The sequence below is a fragment of the Sminthopsis crassicaudata genome, chromosome 4 (genome assembly GCF_048593235.1).
Source record: "Sminthopsis crassicaudata isolate SCR6 chromosome 4, ASM4859323v1, whole genome shotgun sequence".
Classification (NCBI taxonomy): domain Eukaryota; kingdom Metazoa; phylum Chordata; class Mammalia; order Dasyuromorphia; family Dasyuridae; genus Sminthopsis; species Sminthopsis crassicaudata.
Window position 1 is genome coordinate 103,721,231 of NC_133620.1, and position 15,106 is coordinate 103,736,336.

General features: G+C 36.7%; 1 long non-coding RNA gene across 1 annotated transcript; it reads right to left on the reverse strand.

Moving 5' to 3' along the window:
• Window positions 1–3,396: 3,396 nt before the first annotated feature.
• Window positions 3,397–14,264, reverse strand: LOC141541057 (uncharacterized). Its single transcript, XR_012481638.1, has 4 exons — window positions 14,198–14,264; window positions 12,614–12,870; window positions 11,349–11,433; window positions 3,397–3,564 (listed from the first exon to the last, which is right to left on the reverse strand). It is a non-coding gene; the product is annotated as an uncharacterized LOC141541057 (long non-coding RNA).
• Window positions 14,265–15,106: the final 842 nt, after the last annotated feature.

Sequence of the window (15,106 nt, forward strand, 5' to 3'; positions counted from 1 at the left end):
CCTTCTGACAATTCTCTCTTAGCACATTGCCCTACATCTCCTTGTTGTTTGGAGTCTTGGGAGATTCTACTGTAGAGAAAGACAAGAGATGAAGAACTATAATGGGATTATGTGGTATCAAACTTTTCTGGAAGCTGAGAGTACTGAGGTCACAGGGTTTGAGGCCATGTATCAATGGTTTTGTAGGGATTGAGTCAACAGGTTTAGGGAGAGTGAGGTCTAATATCCCTTACCCACACTACCAATCTTTCCCCTTCACTTTCTCTGTGGTGCTTAAAATCTACCACCCCTGCCCTAACTTCTTCTAGGTGAGCCGTGGCAAGGAATGTCAAAAAGTTAGGCCCTTAGAGGTTGGTCAGATATTCAAGATAGCAACCCTGCAGACCATCACTTGTTATCCTGACTTTTGTATTTTACCTTTGGATTTTGCTGATTCTGAAAGAGGGGATGTAGTGATAACTTTGTGCAGCTCTGTATCACTTAAATCCAAATTACACACAAGCCAAAATATCCATGACTTCACTGGTTCTCTTCAAAAATGAACAAATAAGAACAAGAATAAGAATGATAACCATCTACGAAAGTGTGAAGGTATTGGGAATAGGTGCTTATCATGATATTGTCAACCCAGATCAAGTGGATACCCTGACTCCAATGGCATGCACATACTCACACACACACATGTACATACTTATCCATTCATATCCCCCATTTTTCTCTATGCCTCTCTATAGGTATCATAAACCTGTGGGTTTGTGTCTCCATTATTTTGGGGGAGGAATCATAAATGACAAGGCCACTTGCTTTGTCTGAGTCAAGATCACAATCTCCATTGCTAATATTTTCTTCTTCCTATCTAGCACCCCTCTTCTTAATTTGGGGAGATGTTTAGTGTCACTTGCCCCAAAAGTAGTTTCTATTACTTTGGGTGAAACAGTTTTTTTTGTTTTAGTTCTAAATCAAACTCTAAACTTATAGTGTGGTGGAAAGAATATTACATTTGATATTGGGGTCCTCAGTCCTATCTCAAAGTTCATTTATTAATTATATAAATAAATAATATAAACTTGGGTAAGTTGCTTAAAAATCTTTGTGTGCCTCAGTTTCTTTATCTATAAAATGGAGATTCTGATATTTATGTTATTTACCTCATAAGGCTTCTGGTCTAGTTACTAGGGAGCCTTTATTAACAGAGATTTCATGGACTCACTCAAGCTTGACCCAACTTCCACCAAATTGTCAGGGAGCAACTAGGAATCTCACAACTGGGAGACTTATGTTGACAATGTGGCAAATTACACAACCCTCCTTCTCAATTAATAAAATTTTTAAAAGGAAAAAAATAAGCTTATTGTTTTTCTGTTCCTCCTCTACCTTTACTCCATTATGCCTTGCTCCCTAGCTCTATTTCTTCCCTCTTACTGGTTTTTTTTTTTTTAATTATAGTTCAATTGTTTCAGTCATGTCCTGCTCTTGGTGATCTCATTTAAGGTTTTTTTTTTTTTTTTTGTAAAGATAATGGAGTGGTTTGCCATTTTCTTCACCAGCTTATTTTATAGATGAGGAAACTGAGGCAAGCAGGGTTAAGTTACCAGCTAGTAAGTATCTGAGACTAGTTTTGTAGTTAGGAAGAGGAGTCTTCTTTACTTTAGGTCCAATGCTCTATCCATTGAGCCATCTAGCTGCCTTCTCTCTCATACGGATCCAAATTCCTTTCTCTGAGGCTAGATATCATAAGCTATCAAAATTCTAGTGAGTCAGAATTTGCTGAGGGTAGATACTTTGTCTAGGCATATCTAGGGGATAGACAGGAAGGTTGAAAGCTGAGGACGTTTGAGAAATGCTTTGACTTAAAGGACAAAGAAGACACATTCACAGGGACCTGGCAGGGAAAGACTTGCCTCTTATCCCCTCTGATATTGGCTCTAGTAGTCTTGAGCTCTTTGTACATATGTAATTATGCTCTTGGATTGGAGGCTGATCTGATTACAGTGACTTGGGAGGAAAAAAGTTATTGATAAGAAAAAAGTCCCCATGTAGTCCAAAATATTTATAGCAGCACTTTTTTTTGTGATAGCCAGGAATTGAAACAAAGTAGATTCCTATCAATTGGAGAATGGTTAAACAAATTGTGGTACATGAATGTAATGGAATATTATAGTGGTGCAAGAAGTGATGTGTGTAATAAAAGAGAAGCCTGGAAAGATCTACATAAACTGATTCAGAGTGAAGGCAGTAGCACCCAGAAAATAATATGCACAATGACAGCATTGTCAGTGGAAAGAACAGTCATACTCCAAAAAAATCAAAGCTAAATGCAACAAAATTATGGAGACCAAATGGTGTTCAAATGAAGAGATATGAGAAAATGCATACCCCCCAACCCAACCAATTTGTGGAGGCAGGTATTATAACATCACACTTTTTTGAGGGGGGGTCTTTTCAATATATTCATCAATTGGGCTGAATTTTTTTCTTTTCCCCAAAATACTTGTTGTAATATAGGATGGGATGTCTCTGAGAGGGAATATTTAGAACACTAATGTGATGTAAGAAACAAAAAACATCAATTTTATTAAAAGAAAACAAATTAAAAAGATAACTTGAGAGGGAGAAGGAATGAGAATATGTCTCTTCCTTTTTTTACACAGATAGGAACACTGACTTATTGTATTACCTAGTTTTACTAAACTTATTTTGTTTCCCTTTTGGAGTTTTCATCTATTGTTACTAAAAATAGGTTGACGAGCAGAAGAGAAGGAGGAGTATATTCAGAAATAAAGATGATGTAAAAACAAGAAATCAATAAAAATCAGCAAAAGAAGGAGAAGAAGAAAATATGACAGGTTGAGAGCTTGCAATGCAGTATGTAAAGAATTGAAACTCTAGAGGTTTCTGTTTTGCTTTGTTTAGTTTTCATTTAGGTGGAGGGAGGAAAGAAGGAAGGAAAAGGTGGTGAGAGATAAATTAAGTGCTTGTTAATTTTTAAAAGTTAATTTAACACAAGTTTGGTTGCTGGACTTGAAAAAATGGAAACCTGGATTCATATTCTTGCTCCAACACAAGTGGCCACAAGCAAGTCACTTTTTCTCTCAGAGCTCATTTTCTTCATCTGCAAAGTGGGAACACTCATACTTGTACTAACTACTCACAGGAGTGTTGCAAACTTTCTAGTGTTATAGAAATTTGAGTTGTTGTTGTTGTTGTTATTGTTATCCCCACTAAAAGGTAGAAGGAAGCCCAGTGTCCCCTCCCATGGGCTTCCTGGTTGTGTGATGGAGGAACTTGGGCTTTCAGAATTATCTGTGCGGTTAGAGTTCCGAACGTGACTGTCTGCAGACGGAAGGAGGTGAGATGTACCCAAGGTTTTTTTTCAACATGTATATGTGCGTCATCTGAGTCATAACTGGTGTCTACTCTCAAAAACAAGTTTATGTTGATGTCAGCGTCTTGTTTTGGCAAGGAACAAAGCAGGTAAGTGGGATGGTTCTTGGGTGACTTGAAAGTGGTCCTGAACCAGAGATACTTTAATTTCAAGGTCCTGGTGCTTCCTCCTGGGCATGACTGGTACATGGTGGAAGGAAGAGAGAAAAGGAAAGTAGGAAAGAGTTAATCCTTCCTATAGTTTAATCTAAGCTGTTCTCTGGCATTCTCAAAAAGACCTTATACAAAGAATCTAAACTAAAAAATAGATAAGTGATTTTATTTCCAAGATTTTTAGGAACTTTGCTATCCTTGGCTACCAGAAAGAGTGTGACCTAGGCCAAAATGTTCTGAGTGACAGAAATTTCCCCTTTCTAAATCTGAATTTCATAGTATTGCTTTTTTTCTTTTGTCGTCATCTCCTCATTTTTCCCCTTCATCTCTACATAAAGTGGTCAAAAGTTCTTCCTAATTTGCCTAGTAAATTCAAGGCTATATTCAGCTATTGGACCCATATGGAAGGCCTAAAATAATTTGCTTGTGGTTTATATGTCATTTACATTTAAGGCCTGTGGAGTCTCAGTAAGTCACTTATAATCTTTGGGCTGGATGAGAATCTGTAAGAGATGTCTACATGTATTCCTATGAATGAAAAATATTCTAAATCACTATTGACTTTTTGTTGTTTAGCTGTTGTAGTCACATCTGACTCTTCATGATCCCATTTGGAGTTTTTTTTTTACAAAGATACTGGAATGGCTTGCCAATTTCTTCTCTAGCTCATTTGGCAGATGAAGAAACTGAGGCAAATAGGATGAAGGACTTGCCCAGGGTCATACCGTTAGTAGGTGTCGATGGCCAGATTTGATCTTAGGAAGATGAGGAAGATGAAAAGATGCTAGGTCTGACACTCTGCTCACTGAGCCACCTCAAAGTCCACTATTTATGAGAGAAATGCAAATTAAAACAACTCTGAGATATTGCCTCACATCTATCCTATTGGCTAATATGACAGAAAAAAGAATGATGCATGTAGGAAATTGGGATATTAATGTATTGTTGGTTTGATTGTAAATAGATTCAATCATTCTGGAGAGCAATTTGGAATGATGTCCAAAGGCTATAAAACTTAATTCAGCAATACCATTACTAGGTCTGTACTTGAAAGAGAAAAAAAAAGAAAAAGAACCCAGGTGTACAAAAATATTTATAGTAGCTCTTTTTGTGGTGGCAAAGAATTGGAAATTAAATGGATGTCCTTAAATTGTGGAATGGATATACAAGTTGTGGTATATATAAAATGCTCTAGTGCTCTAAGAAATTATGAGCAAAATGCTTTCAGAAAAAAATCTGGAAAGAGTTACTTGAACTGATGCAAAATGAAATAAGCAGAACCAGAACATTGTATATAGTAACAGTAACATTGTATAATAGCTTAGATCTTCCCAGCAACACAGAGATCCCAGACAATTCTTCCTGAAAGATCTATAATGAAAAACGATGACCCCCTCCAGAGACAGAATTGATGCACTCTGAATGCATATTGAAGAACACTGTTTATTTTGTTTTCTTTATATTTCTTCTGTTGTCTGTGTTTTCTTTCACAACTTGACTAATATGGAAATATGTTTTGCATGACTGCATGTATAATCTTTAAAATTGTTTACTTCTCATTGATGTGGAAGGGATGGGAGGGGGTAGTAGAAAATTTGGAGCTCAAAAAAAAAAACCAAAGGTTAAAATTTTTTTTGACATGTAATTGGGAAAAATAAAGTAATAAAGTAAAAAAATAATATGACTGTAAAAAATTGGTTCTGGAAAAATTGTACACAAGACAGTTTTAAATTACATCTGTATTATTTAAATTTTTCTATATTATTATTTAAATTTCTATATTTTAAATGTTATCTGTATTACATTCTATCCATCACTTTATTGAATCTAATCAGCAAAATAATAATTCAAATTCTAATTTGTAGTGTTTGCTAATTTCAGAGATATAAATGCTAATTTTAAAGATCAAATAGTTCTCTCTCCCAGACATCTGGCTACATATAAAATGAAGAGAGTAATCTTTTTACTAATTGTTAAAGCTCATAGAGGTGTTGTTGGAAAAATACTTTGAATGTCTTCAGATTCCACGGACATGTGGATTTTAAGTTGTGGGTTTAATTTTTGCCACTGCTACTTTGTAGCTGTGTGACTTGAATCCATGTCCTCTTATACAAAAGCCAATGCACTTTATTATATACATCTCTGCCTTTAGCTTCAAATACATTTCTGAACCAACCTCCCATTGCTGAGCAATCTTGAGAGGTTGCTGCTCCCCCTCTCCTTCCCCCAACAGATTAGAGAATAAGGAAGAAGGAAGACTCAAGATTTTAGCTCCAAAAACCTATCTGTGCCTCTGGAATTCATGACTTTTCTCTCTTTTCAGTTATTCCTATGGAAACTCCTCCCCACTAGCGTCCATTTAATGTGTAGCTTTCCCCCTAGAGAGTTAACCCTAGCCCTAACTCCTAGAATCTTGTGAGAGGAAACAATTTCTGGGATATACATGATTTCATTTGATTCTTCCAACAATCTAGGGACACAGATAATGAGGATGAAAACTGAGGATGAAAAAGGTTAAATTTCTGGCCCATGGTCACACACCTAGTTAGGATCAGAGACAGAACTCAGGGACTCTTCTGACCCAGGTCCAGAATTTTTTCACTACACTATATATCTATAACTCACTTCAGCTTACATATAATAGAGGTGAATTACATTAACTCTTCTGTTACTGTATTGTCTTGGCTCAAATACAAAGAATTACTTAGTTTTAAAGAGATGGAAATAAAACAGTGGATTTGAAGTAAGATCTGTGTTTGAATCCTGTTTCTGATCCATTTTAGACGCACTGACTTGAGCAAATTAATTTACCCCTCTGAGCCTCAAAGTATAAAATGAGGGGATTTTCCTCATCTACAAAATAAGGAAGTTGATGAAATGACCTTTAGTTCTAGCAATCTGTGATTTTTTTTTTAGCTGTGGTCACTCTTATTCCTGACAATAATCCTTTTATTTCTGTGCTTACAGGCTTGCTGTTCTTAGCCAGCATTTGTACCACAGCTAGACTCCTTCCTAAACAGTTTTCATCATGTGATCACATTGCTTCTTCTCTCAAGAACTTACCATAGCTCCCTATTTTCTACCACATGAAACTCAAACTCTTGTGACCAACTTCAAAACACTTGACAACTGAACTTCACCGGACCTCTTCTGCCATTTTTCTAGTTCAATGAATACTGCATATTTTGATCACTATTTGTTGATTGATTGACTAACTATACACCATTGGTGATATTAAGTAACTATACACAACAGGGATAAGTAAGGACTAATATGGCTGGTTTGGGGCTTATATATATATATATATTTTTTTTTTAATATTTTGTATATATATCTTTTTCCACTTGGCCAATTCTACTTTTTAAAAAAGTTCTCTTCAGTGGATTTTTGTGACTTTTAAAATCATTTGGTCTTTCTGTTTTTAAGGTTATTTTCTTCAGTATGGTGGAGTTTTGTTGTTGTTTTTTTAGCTCAGTAGTTCAGCAGATAGAGTACTGTGGCTAGAGTCAGAAAGATCTGAGTTCAAATTCTGCCTCAGACTTTTACTACTGAATAAATCACTTACCTTCCATCTGTTTTAGTTTCTTCACCTGCAAAATGGGAATCATAATAGCACCTACTCATCTTCCTGAGTTCAAATCTGGCAAAAGATATTTGCTAGCTGTGTGACTTTGGACAAGTCATTTAATCCTATTTGTCTCAGCTTCCTCATTTATGAAATGAAATGGAAAAGGAAATGGCAAACCGCTCCAGTATCTTTGTCAAGAAAACCCCAAATGAGGTCACAAAGAATTGGACATGACTGAAACAACTAACAATAAACCCAGAATTGTTGGGAAGATCAAACGAGATAATATTTATAAAGCACTCAGCTTATTTCCTGGCATATAGTAGGAATTTAATAAATTTTTTTTCATTGTTCCTCCTCTCCCCTCCTTTAAGTAATAAGTAGAGTAAGAGGTTAAAGGACTTAGAAATTGGTATAGGATGAAGCCATTGGGAAATTCTTCATGAAGGAGTAAGATTTCTGTGATTGTCTTAAAAGATAGGGAAGAATTAGGGGAAAAAAAAACACTGAGTAGAAGGGAGAATGTTGACAGCATTCTGCAACTGTCAAAAGTATGGATTTGAGACTGATCAGAGGGTATGAGGGGAGGGATCAGAGCACCCACTGGCCAGTTCTTTCTTTTAACTGAAAAGGGGATTGAGGAACAGAGTGAAGATTCTGAGTTTAGAAGGAAATGACTTCCTCACCAGCATGTGTGAGACAGCAGAAACAAAACTCAAGACAAGGTTGAAAGAACAGCTTCCAGCCCCAGGACCCTCTGGAACCCATGAACCTCCACAGGGGCTTATTGAAGCATATATAAAAAGTAGGGATTATTTCATAGGCAGGAATCTCTGAGTTTCTTCCCTTTGCAGCCTAGAAATTTGAGGATATCTTAAGGTCCTAGCATGATAATGCTCAGTTGAAAGCTGGCAATAATTTCCATGGAGGTACAAAGGGAAAAAAAATTCATCAGAACAGAATTTAGGAGGTCTGAATTCACATTTCAATTCTGTTTTGATATTCAGTTATGTCTGACTCTTTATAAGCCCACTTGGGGTTTTCTTGACCGAGATGCTGGAGTGATTTGCCATTTTTGTCTTCAGCTCATTTTAGATGAGGAAATTGAGATAAATAGGATTAAGTGACTTGTTTAGGGTCACACAGCTAGTAAATGTCTGATGCCAGATTTGAACTTAGGAAGAGGAGTCTTCCAGATTCCAGGCTTGACACTTTACACACTATGACACTATCTAACTGCCCTAGTTTGTAACCTTTGGCCCAATCACATACCACTCAGAGAGATTATTTCTTCACCTTCATTATCTCTTAACCTGGATTTTCCCAGTAGCTTTTTAACAGATCTTCTTCCATTCAACTGCCAAAGTGAGTTTCCTAAAGTGTGGGTCTTATCACATCATTCATTCCCCCACCCAATAAACTCCAGTGGCTCCCTGTTATGGAAATGATCAAATATAAATTTCTTTGTTTGACATTTAAAGCCCTTCACAAAGAATCTGGCCATTTTGGAGAGCAATCCGGAACTATGCCCCAAAAGTTATCAAACTGTGCATACCCTTTGATCCAGCAGTGCTACTACTGGGCTTATATCCCAAAGAAATACTAAAGAGGGGAAAGGGACCTGTATGTGCCAAAATGTTTGTAGCAGCTCTTTTCATAGTGGCTAGAAAATGGAAGATGATTGGATGTCCATCAATTGGAGAATGGTTGGATAAATTATGGTATATGAAGGTTATGGAATATTATTGCTCTGTAAGAAATGACCAGCAGGAGGAATACAGAGAGGCCTGGAGAGACGTACATCAACTGATGCTGAGTGAAATGAATAGAACCAGAAGATCGCTGTACACTTCAATGTTGTATGAAGATGTATTCTGATGGAAGTGGATATCTTCAACATAAAGAAGAGCCAACTCACTTCCGGCTGATCAATGATGGACAGAAACAACTACACCCAGAGAAGGAACAATGGGAATTGAATGTAAAATATTAGCACTACTGTCTATCTACACAGGTTACTTATACCTTCGGAATCTAATACTTAATGTGAAACAAGAAAATTGGATTTACACACATATATTATATCTAGGTTATACTGTAACACATGTAAAATGTATGGGATTGCCTGTCATCTAGGGGAGGGAGTAGAGGGAGGGAGGGGAAAATTTGGAAAAATGAATACAAGGGATAATGTTATAAAAAAATTACTCATGCATATATACTGTCAAAAATGTATAATTATAAAATTAATAAAATAAAAAAATAAAGCCCTTCACAACCCAATCCCAACCTACCTTTCCAATCTCATTGCTCTTTAGTAGTAATAATATAATTACATAGAGCCTATGATGTGCCTGACACTGCTCTCTACTGTTTCAATTAGTAATCTAATTAATTCTCCTGGGTTCAATGACCAACTCTATGCAGAGGATTCCCAGATCTATCTATCCATCTCTACCCTTTTTCCTAATCAGAGCACCAATTGTTTTTTGGACATCTTGAACTGGATATGCCTTAGACATCTCAAGCTTGACATGTACAAATCAAAACTCAATCTTTCCCTTCATATTCTTCCATCTTCCAACTTTTATATTACTGTAGAGGACTATACCACTTTCTCAGTCATCCAGGCTCAAAACCTCAATGTTGTGCTTTTCTCCTTCCTCAAGCTCACCTTCACCTATCCAATTTATTACCGAGTCTTGCCATTTCTACCTTCAAACTATCTCTTGTATGTGTGTGTGTGTATATATACACACATATATATGTATATATCTTGGCCAGCCTAATGAACATAGTATATAGATCTCTGTTCTACTCCTGGCATATTTCCTGGAGTTGTTGGGCAGCAAACACTGTGTCAAACATTTCTCAGTCCTTTCTGAAGCCACATTGAACCTTAGATAGATGACAATATATCAGGTGAAGGATCAGACAATTAAGGAGTCTGACTAGAATTCTGCTAACCCTGACTAGGAGAGTGACCCTTCTATCATAGGACAGCCTGTTTCTTTTATGGAGATGAACAATGGAAGCATCTTTGAACTCCTAGGATAATGTCCTTTTGCCATATAACCTGGAAGATGTTAGTCACTTTCAGTATGATCATTGGGCTCCTTGGTTTGTAAATCTCAACCAGAATAAAATCAGTAACCAGAAGCATTGCTACAGGAAAGGAACCTAATGACATTCAAAATCTTCTTCAGCTGGAAATTTAGCGAGAGAGGGATTGACTTCATCCTGATGTATACAGTCAATGATTTCATCATTGGTTGATGATGATCTGTTGAGAACCCTGTGGAAGTATTCAACTATCTCTCCAAGATCATGCCCTTATCACTGACTAGTGGGACTCCTTCAGCAGCAGAGATCTTTGACTCATAAATAGCTTTTAGGGCATCATACTTTTTTTCCCTATTGTTATCAGTATAAAACTGAATCTTATCTGCCTTTTTACTGAGCCCAAATTCCTGCATCTAAGCTTCATTTGCACTTTATTTTTAGTGGAATTAAAAATGACCTTCTTAGAGACGGATGAACTGTCCTGCTGGTAAACCCTGTGAAGTTTTTTGTTTTTTCTTTAGGAGCTTCTGAATTTCCCTATCATTTTTATCAAACTAACCCCGATGTTTGAGAGTGTTGTGGTCCAGATGAACATATGTGGTGTTATAATCAGTGATCAATGATCTTACCAAGATTGTTAGTAAAATCAGTCAAGGATTTGTGGAAAATCACTATAGAAGTTTATCAGAATTGAATGTTAGTTTCGTAATGGAATGCTTGCATGAATTCTGGATGAAGGATGATACTCTCATGTTTTCCAAGCCACCAGTGGAATGAAGCAGGGGTGTGTGTGAAGTGCTCCCACATTTTTTAACATGATGTTTTCCATGACATGGTCAGATATGCCTTCAACGAGGTTAAAACTGCATTAGATTAGTTGCCATATAGGTGGTAAACTATTTAACTTGAAAAGATTACCAGTCAAGACCAAAATAGAGGGATAATTAGTGCTTGACTTTTTTTGAGGTGAGGAAAGAAGATGATGATGCATTCAGTGCAGCTTCTGTGTCTGAGATGCTATAGTTTCACTCATTTCTCTACCACTTGTACTAATTTTGACCTGATAATCAACACCAAGAAAACAGAGATTCTCCAGCAATCAGCTTTGCAATATCCACACATAGACCCATTGGTAATAACAAATGGAGAAATTTTGAGTGCTGTGGATTAGTTCACTTACCTTGGCAGTATACTTTCCAGGCATGTCCACATAAGTGATAGGTTGATGCATGTATTGCCCGAGCTAGCTTAATGTTTGGGAGGCTCTAAAACAAAGTGTGGGAGAAAAGAGATATTAGGCCATCTACCAAACTAAAGGTCTGCAGAGTCATTATGCTGATTTCATTGTTGTATGCCTATGAAACCTAGACAGTCTGCCAGAGCTATGCCAGAAAATATAACTGCTTCTATTTGAATTGTCTTGGGAAGATTCCAAAGTTTACCTGACAAGATAAGATATGGGACATTGAGATCCTCTCTTGAGCTGAATTGCCAGTCAAATTAGAGAAAACATAACAGGTGGGCTGGCTGCATTGCTCAAATGCCAAACATATGTTTGCCCCAAAGAATATTTCATAGAAAAGTCACACAAAGCAGGAGTGGTACAAGGTCACTCTCAAGAGCTCTCTGAAGAGATTTAGTAGAAATTGTGAGGCTTGGGAGATGTTGACATAACATGGTGTGTTCACATTAAAGATAGTGTTGCACTCCATGAGAAAAGCAGAATCTCAGTAGCCCAAAGAATATCAGCTATACAAATCTAGAGATATCTCCATCCCAAATGTTTAAATGGACTTTTTCTGCCAGAACTGTGGTAGAGCTAAGATCATATTGGACTGATCACGTACGGTCAATACACTAAACCTTGACTCTAGCATTGTGACATCATTAGTTCTCTTCAAGTTTGAAGAATGGATAACAATGTCTACATGTCCTTCTTTCCATTCACAAGACCATCACCCCAGTGGAAGTGCCCATCGCTTCATTTCTGGACTGGTGCAATAGCCTGTTCTTTTATCTCCATACTTCAATTCTCTCCTTACTCCACTCCATGTTTCACTCAGCCACCTTCTATAGCATAAGTGTGATCATGTTATTCACCCCTTCCTCATTTAATAAACTCCAGTGATTCGTTTTTACTTCCAGGATCAAATATAAAATTCTCTTTTTAATTTTTAAAACCCTTCACAAACTGCTGTTCCTCATCTATAAAATTAGAGTGTTAAATTAAATAGCCTCTGAGCTTCTCTCCAGCTCTAGATTCTTGATCCTATGATCAATCTATAGTAATGGTAAGAAAGAAGCACTGGGGATATCAGAAAGTATGCATTTTTTTCCTACATAAAAAAGCTAAGGGGGATTGATATACTGTGAAATGAGTATAGAATAGCTTAGATTTCATGCTGGGCAGTCAGTGATTCTCCATCACTGATGGAAATGTTTTACCTCATATCTCTTGCTTTTTATTAGATATCTCTGAGGCTTGGGATGCATTCTTTCCTCACTTCGACCTCTTAGAAGCTCTTGTTTCCTTCAAAATTTAGCGGAAGGTTCCAGTTCCAGGTGCTTTTCAGATCCTCCTAACTGATAATATCCTTCTTACCTTGTACTTTCTTCATAGATACATACATATACACACATTGTCCCCAATGGAAAGTAATCTCCTCGAGGGCAGGAACTATTTCACTTTTGTTTTTGTATTCCTGATGATGAAGAAATAAGTAATAAAGACTTAATAAGTGTCCTTTGATTGATTGACATATCCTCAGCAATAGTGATACTATAGGAAGTCTTCTTCGACTTCTCTTAATCTCAGTGCCTTCTGTCTCTTAATTATTTCTCAGTTATACTATTTAATTTGCTTTTGATATATATTTGTTCTCATGTTGTCTTTCCCATTAAATTGTAAGCTCTTGAAAACAGGGACTGTCTTTTGCCTCTTTTTGTATCTCCAGTGCTTAGCATAGGAGGTGCTTAATAAATTTTTATTAATTGATTGTTAATTGACTCTTTCAAACCAACAGCTTCTAGTCTGATATTTTAAGTAGTTTCTCCTCCTGCCCTTACCCTATCTCCACAAAACAATGTGGTCCTTCAGATAGACCTGTATCAGGAAGGAGATCATATAATTCACCATTATTTCCATGAGCCACTGAAAAATGGATAGTGCTATAGAAATCTCTAGTGGCATCATTCATATGTTTAAATTAATAGAAATCTCCTCGTCAAATGAAGGTTATCCTTTCCTTATCTTCCTTTGCCATGAAGATCTAAAAGCACCCACTATATAGGAACAAGATGGAGAATCACTTATTGTCCAGCATGAAATCTAAGATATTCTATACTCATCTCACAGTATATCAACCCCCCCTTAACTTTTTTATGTAGGATGCAAAAAATGCATACATTCTGATATCTCCAGTCCTTTTTTTTTTTTTACCATTACTATAGGTTGATCATAGGGTCATGAATCTAGAACCAGAGATCATCGAGTTTAACACTCTAATTTTAAAGATGAGGAACTTATATTCAAGGAGGTTCAGGATACTTGCCCAAAGTCACACTAGTAATAAGCATCATGGATAAGACCTCTGACTGTAGAATGATTCTACAAATATACCAATACCATTAATGCCATTGAAAGCATCTCCTTCATTTGATTCCTTAAGTCCTCATTCTCAGAATAATTTTTGACTGTTTTTGGACTGGTGAGATATCTTTAATTTGCAGTCAAGAAAATATAGTTAAAAATGTCAATTCTTCCTATATTAATTTATAGATATTTAAAGGGAGATTATCAAGGGAACCTCTAATTTGATAACTTCCACTCCTCATCATTCCATTACCTTGATGAGATAATGGGGCATGGACATTTTTGTTCCAGGGATAGTTCCTCTGGAGATAGACAGGTCCTATAACCCCTTAAGAAGTGGTCACAGAGAACTCCTTTGATTGGCTCCCAATGACTGAATTGCTTCTAGTTTAATTGAGAATCAAGGATAGATCACTTTCAGAGGAACATTTTATTACCTCAGGATCCTGTTTGAGTGACTTGTGAAATGACTCATTTATTTTCCTTTCTTTCTCTTTCTTTTCCTTGGTGCCCCTAAAACATGGAGAGCAATAGAATATATGTACCAAAGGAAGAAAATTCTCTTTACTCCTTCCCCATTCTCTTAACCAGGAAAATGAAAAGCTGACTTCTAGGAGAAGCACATGTTCTTTGGCTTTGCCCAAACAAGACCAAGAGGTTAATTGTTGGATCTCTGGTTACTGGTTGCCTTCTTCTGTCATCCTATTTTTTTCTCAATACAGGCCAGAGACTAGTGATTCCAGGTTAGTTCTACTCTGAGGATTAACTTGTGGGCAATTCTCAGTTCTTGAGTTTCCAAGTTCTAAAGTTTTTGATCTAGAGATTAGACACAAACTTCTTAGGAAGAGGATTCCTTAAAAGCATATACAAATAAATTATCTGCTGCTAGAGGACTAAAGACAAAGTTATGGCTGTGGGGGCAGGATATCTGGACTTTTGTCATCTTTCATCATGTAATAAATTATTTAGTTAATAACGGCGAAATGTGAATGAATGAAGAGTTAAGCATCATCCAAGATGCTTTACTTTGAGCCAACAGCTGGAGGGGCTCTAATGGGCTATTTGAGTGTTAAGCAATATTACATATGCTTTATGTTAACTTTTTTTCCCCTGTGGATTTTTGCATCAAATGCATTTTCTGTGGTTGTCTTATGTCTGATATTATATAATGAATTGTAGGAGCTGGAGATGTTATTACCCACTTTGGAGGAAACCTAGACATACTGAAGTTTTATTTAGATTTTCCCAGAGTGGAGGCAATGATCCAAAGAGAGAAACTGAGCTCTTTGGAGTCAGCTCTCAGCGTTGGATCAAAGGCAATGTGATCACAGAGTCTTATTTTTTGT